The sequence below is a fragment of the Triticum dicoccoides genome, chromosome 5B (assembly GCF_002162155.2).
Source record: "Triticum dicoccoides isolate Atlit2015 ecotype Zavitan chromosome 5B, WEW_v2.0, whole genome shotgun sequence".
Classification (NCBI taxonomy): Eukaryota; Viridiplantae; Streptophyta; class Magnoliopsida; order Poales; family Poaceae; genus Triticum; species Triticum dicoccoides.
The window spans coordinates 514,986,360-514,993,255 of NC_041389.1; positions in this window are offsets into that span (position 1 = coordinate 514,986,360).

The following is a 6,896-nucleotide window of genomic DNA, read 5'->3' on the forward strand; positions in this document are numbered from 1 at the left end:
GTTCGTCTGGGCTGTCCTGCACATCTTCCTGCTCGGCCTACTCGAAGGCGGGCTGTTCGGGGTTGTATTCATCGTCGGGACCGTCCGGATTGTTTTCGTCTCCGGTGCCGGTATTGCCTTGGCGGGGCTTGGAGCGGCATGGGTGACGCCCATTCTTTGCTTTCTTCTTGGAGGGGTTATCCTCCGTTGCCTCATCGCCATTGGTTTCTTTCGGAGTGTCCACCATGCATACATCGTATGAAGAGGTGGTTGTCCACCGTCCTGTGAGCGGTGGCTCCTCTACGTCTCCGGCATCATCATCCATGCCGTCGATGTCTTCGAAGTCGAAGTCAAGCACGTCGGTTAAATCATCGATCGTGGCAATGAAGTGGGTGGTGGGTGGGCAGCGAATTCCTTCGTCGCCTGCTTCCCACTCAAGCCGGACATAGTTCAGCCCAGAGTCTCCTGACAAAGAGAGAGACTTTAATGAGTTCAGCATGTTGCCAAAGGGCGAGTGCTGAAAAGATGTCCGCAGCGGTAAACTCCATTACCGGAGCCCAACCTGGCTCGCCTGGCTTGAGGATGTGCAGACCGGAACCAACAACCGGATACGAGTCCGAGGGCCCAGGGTTATAGGCCTCCACAGAGGTGAGACCTGTGTTTGGCTCCAACGCCGATGGGTATGCGGCCTGCGGGGCGGGGTCTACCCCTCTGTCCTTGGGCAATGCAACCTGTTCTGGATTTAGATCCGGGGCTATTGCAGGGATGATGTTCTGAGCATTATCCGACAACAGGTCTAGGCCGTGCCCGTCGTGACTGTCCGGCGCTCCTGGCGTAGGGCCGAATCTGTCGAAGATCAAGTCTCCGCGAATATCCACCGTGTAGTTCAAGTTTCCGAACCTGATCTGGTGGCCCGAGGCGTAGCTGTCGATCTGCTCCAGATGGCCAAGCGAATTGGCCCGCAGTGCAAAGCCTCCGAACACAAAGATCTGTCCGGGGAGAAAAATCTCACCCTGGACCGTGTTGTTGACGATTGAAGACGCCATCAATCCTTGAAGCGACGACACAGAGGAACTCTCAATGAAAGCACCAATGTCGGTGTCAAACCGGAGGATCTCGGGTAGGGGGTCCCGATCTGTGCATCTTAGGCTGATGGTAACAGGAAGCAAGGGACACGATGTTTACCCAGGTTCGAGCCCTCTCGATGGAGGTAAAACCCTACTTCCTGCTTGATTAATATTGAAGATATGAGTAGTACAAGAGTAGATCTACCACGAGATCGTAGAGGGTAAACCCTAAGAGCTAGCCTATGATGGTATGATTGTAATTGTGATCGGCCTTCTAAGGACCATCCTCTCCGGTTTATATAGACACCGGAGAGGGCTAGGGTTTACATGGAGTCGGTTACAAGGAAATACAATATCCGGATCTCCAAGCTTGTCTTCCACGCAAAGGAGAGTCCCATCTGGACACGGGCCGAAGTCTTGAGTCTTGTATCTTCACACTGCGACAGTCCGGACGATGTATATAGTCTGGCTGTCCGGATACCCCCTAATCCAGGACTCCCTCATGTGGCCCCTCCTTCCTTCTCCTTCTCTCCTCCTTCCTTTTGCTCCGGGAAAGAAATAGGAAAGGTGGGGGCCGAATCCTACTTGGAGCGGGAGTCCAAGTAGGACTCCCCCCCTTAGCGCGCCTCTCCCATGGCCGACCTCCTCCTCCTCCCTCCTTTATATACAGGGCCAGGGGGCACCCTAGAACATACAAGTTTCTCTTAACCATGTGCGGTGCCCACCTCCACAGTTACACACCTCGATCATACCATCGTAGTGCTTGGGCGAAGCCCTGCGCCAATAACATCATCATCACTTTCGCCACACCATCATGCTACCGGAACTCACCCTTATCCTCAACTAGATCAAGAGCACGAGGGACGTCATCGAGCTGAATGTGTGTTGAACGCGGAGGTGCCGTACGTTCGGTACTTGGATCACGAAGAAGTTTGACTACATCAACCGCGTTAGTGAAACGGCTTCCACTTTTGGTCTACGAGGGTACGTGGACACACTCTCCCCTCTCGTTGCTATGAATCTCCTAGATAGATCTTGTGTGATCTTAGGATTTTTTTGAATTTACTATGTTCCCCAACATAACTGTAGGCAGGTAGTGCCCCTCGAGATGGATTGGCCGACACTCTTCATTTCTCGTCTTGGCACACGCGAACTTTGATCAAAGAATAACCATCCTCATATATAGTTGCTACTTTACTCTTGGTAAATTTTCAAGTATTATGCTTTGGTGTGGATGAATCGTCCTCTTAATTAGTACATTTTGTCAAGTGTTTCCTCATGTTGCATCTAGCAGGGATTGCACAAAATTACACACTATGATGTGGCATTCATACACTTGTTGACAACATAGTTTCTGGGTTCCATTCTAATTAGGTTTGTTTTCCTTGCCTTGGATTTTCAGAAACTATTTGAAAGCCGGCCCTTCTGCTACCCATCGAGAAAACTCGATTCCGACCGATTGTTTTTGAAAATTTTGTATTTGAACTTCGAGTAGGGTATATAATCTAAAGCACCTGTGCTAAGCTTAACAGATAGCAAGCCTGATCGACACTAGTTCATAATTGGGCTATAGTCCCGGTTCCGCTGCTATACTCTTAGAATTGCATGTGTAGATTGATTGCTTGACTTGTGTTAAGTTGCTAAATTTTGCCAAGACTTAAAATTGGGAAAAGGCTAGATTTTTATTTGGCCAAGTAGTCTAATCACCCCCTCTAGACATACTTTTGATCCTACAAGTCGTATCAGAGCTTTGGTCTCCATTTGCCTTGATTTCCATAGCTTTGGTGATCATAGCCTTGGTTTCACAACCTAGGAGAGTATGGCATCTAGCGAGGGGAATTACCACCATAGAGGTCCCTACTTTGATGGTACTAATTTTGCTAGTTGGAAGCATAAGATGAAAATGCATATTCTTGGACATAACCCCGCCGTTTGGGCTATTGTGTGTATTGGTTTGCAAGGTGAATTCTTCGATGGGAGAGAAGCAAATCGGGAAGCAACTGCAGAAGAGTTGAAAATGCTGCAATACAACGCTCAATCTTGAGATATCTGTTGGGGAACGTAGTAATTTCAAAAATTTCCTATGCACACGCAAGATCATGGTGATGTATAACAACGAGAGGGGGAGTGTATCTTTATACCCTTGAAGATTGCTAAGCGGAACCGTTTGCCAACGCGGTTGATGTAGTCGTACACCTTCACGATCTGCCCCGATCAAGTACCGAACGTACGACACCTCTGCGTTCAGCACACATTCAGCTCGATGACGTCCTGGCCTTCTTGATCTAGCAAGACAGGCGAAGTACTAGATGAGTTCGGCAGCACGACGGCGTGGTGACGGTGTTGGTGAAGAACAATCTCCGCAGGGCTTCGCCTAAGCACTACAGAAACTATGACAGAGGATAAACTAGAGGGGACAGGGTTGCCGGCACACGGCTTGATGTTACTTGATGTGTCTTTGGTGCTAGCCATGCCCCTCTATTTTTATGTTGAGCCTTGGGGTCGAAAGTTGGAGTAAAAGCCTCCACAAAGTCAGTTTCACCCGAAAGGCAAGAGTCCTTCTCGGACTTTAGGGCTAGACGCCAGGGTTCCCGGCGTCTGGACCCAGACACCAGGAACCCTGGCGTCTGGCCCCTGGACTCTGCAAAACTTCCTTTTGCGCATTCCAAAAACATTGTGGGCTTTCCCTTTGGCCCAAATAAAGTGTTCTCGTACCCAAACATTTCGGGAAACATCCGGAACCCCTTCCGGTGAATTCTGGAACCCTTCTGGAGACCAAACACTATTATCCCATATATTAATCTTTATCTCCGGACCATTCCAGAGTTTCTCGTCATGTCCGTGATCATATCCGGGACTCTGAACAACATTCGGTCACCAACATACATAACTCATATAATACTATATCATCAACGAACGTTAAGCGTGCGGACCCTACGGATTCGAGAACTATGTAGACATGACCGAGACACCTCTCTGGTCAATAACCAATAGCGGAACATGGATACCCATATTGGCTCATACATATTCTACGAAGATCTTTATCGGTCAAACCGCATAACGACATACATTGTTCCCTTTGTCATTGGTATGTTACTTGCCCGAGATTCGATCGTTGGTATCTCAATACCTAGTTCAATCTCGTTACCGACAAGTCTCTTTACTCGTCCTGTAATGCATCATCCCGCAACTAACTCATTAGTCACATTGCTTGCAACGCTTATAGTGATGTGTATTACTGAGAGGGCCCAGAGATACCTCTCCGACAATCAGAGTGACAAATCATAATCTCGATCTATGCCAACTCAACAAGTAACATCAGAGACACCTGTAGAGCACCTTTATAATCACCCAGTTACGTTGTGACATTTTGTAACACACAAAGTGTTCCTCCAGTATTCGGGAGTTGCATAATCTCATAGTCTGAGGAACTTGTATAAGTCATGAAGAAAGTAGTAGCAATGAAACTAACACGGCCATAATGCTAAGCTATCGGATGGGTCATGTCCATCACATCATTCTCCTAATGATGTGATCCCGTCCATCAAATGACAACACATGTCTATGGTTAGGAAACATAACCATCTTTGATTAACGAGCTAGTCAAGTAGAGGCATACTAGGGACTATAGGCTTTGTCTATGTATTCACACATGTACTAAGTTTCTGGTTAATACAATTCTAGCATGAATAATAAACGTTTATCATGATATAAGGAAATAAATAATAACTTTATTATTGCCTCTAGAGCATATTTCCTTCAATATTGTGACACTCCAAAAATTTTGTGGTTTTTGTTTTCAGAAAGAGCCTTGCTTGGTTTGAAGAAGGTCATTTAAACCCTTCTTAAAAACCCTCTTATAAGTTTGCCCTCTGAAAATCTTTTCTTGGATTTATTTTCTTCTAAAAAGAAACCCTTTTGGTTTTGGGCTTTTGTTTGATTTTGATCCATTCTTGTTTACCATACCTCCTATGGTAAAAACTACCCCAAAACCTCTCCTTCCACTTTTGTACAACCCAAACATTCTGTCCAAACTAATAAAATCCATTTTTGGATTTTATTCCAATTATTTCTCTTCCCAAAATAATTCTGTCTTTTCTTTTGAGACTAGGTGATTTGCAAAGCAAGTACCTTAATACATTAGATTTTTGACCTCAACTCAACCCTTCTGGATAGTCCTTTGTACCCACAACCTAGAACCATCTTGATCCACTCTTCTTCTTTTCAAAAATTTCAAATTTCACTCTCTACAAGTTTGGACCATATTTGCCAAATTTGGTGAAATTCATATCTACACTCCTCCAAAAATTCCACCAAAATTCAGGCAACCTCTAGTTACAATGAGAGACCCCTCCACCAAAAATCAGTTCAAGGAAAAATCCCTTCATGCCAGAATCATTCTGTTGAACACTTGGCATGCACTATTACTGTTCATCTTTAGTTAAATTCAGATTGCAGTGTCGTTCTCCGTCAGAGTTTCAGTCACATGCGCACAGTGCACTTGGCACGTTGCTCACAGCCTGGCCTGCTTGTCCGGAGCTTCACACGCGTGCTTGGCGCGTTCCTGGCGTCGGTGGCGCCCTGGCCCGCCTGCGCCGGTGTGCTTTGCGGCGGCAGAACCACCGTAACGGCCGACAAGGAGCAAAACTGCGGCATAACGCCGTTCGGCGCCGCCCAAACCTCCTGGTAGCTCCGCGTGGCCATTTCCTTGCCAGCACACGCATGCAGCACCATCCCCGTGGCCTGGCATGCGCAGAGCGCGTTCTCTGCCGCCGACGTGCCGTGCGGCCGTTCCGTCGAGGACAGGCCGTAACCCTTCCCCCCTTGCTGAGTTGGACGCTGAAATGGCACCAATGATCCACCTAGACGATGCTCAAGCTCCAAAGCTGACCGTCCAGCCACAGCGCCGCTGTAATCACTCGCCGGACTTGTCCGTTCACGGCAACCGCCTCGGGCCGGCTATAAATAGCACCCCCCGAGCTCGCTCTCGCCCCCGCACAACTCCAACACCTCACTAGACCCCGCCTAGCCACTGGAAGAGCCTCGAGGGGCCCTTCTTCCCCAACTCCGGCCGCCTCGTTCCGCCTCGGTCTCCACCTTGATTCACTCCGGTGAGGCCGTCTCCGGCGCCCTAACCTCGTCAGCAACCCTCTCGAGAAACTAGGAGACTAACCCCCGCTCCTATTTGATCCCCGCAGCTCCCTCCGGCGAGATCCACGACTGCCCGAACCGCTGTCCGCCGGAGCAAGGGCCATCATCGACACAGTGCTCGCCGGCGACCACCACCACCACCCACAGACGCGGAAAGGTGCACTGATCACGAAGGTACCGTCCGATCCCCCTGCCTCGCCGTGGATCGCCGCCGGCGACCATCGACCTCTCGGGCACCGTCGCGCCTTGTTTTCCCCGTTTGAAAATTCAAACCTGACAAGTGGAGCCCGCCAATCAGCCTCTCAGTCGTTTCTTTTAAACAAACCGTTTTCTGGTTTTTCCGCAGGACCCCCTGGAAGTTTTCTGTTTCATTACAGATGGGTCCTTGGACCAAAACTCTTATAACTTTTAAATAGAAAATGATTTTTGATTGATTCCTTTTCTGTCACCTTTATTTTTCTGTCTAGTTTTTTTTCATATTTATTTGAAAAATATTTGGAACACTTTTCTGTACACTCACGGTATTTACGTTGCGTGCGTATTTTTTTTTCTTATACCGTAGATACCGGAGGAGGTGACGGAACTGCAAACTTCACACAGTTAAACTCCGACTACTCCGAACCAGGAAAACATGTTTGAACTCTTGATATGATGAGTGGTTGTTGCATGTTTGCATTTTAGTATAGTCATGGCATGTTT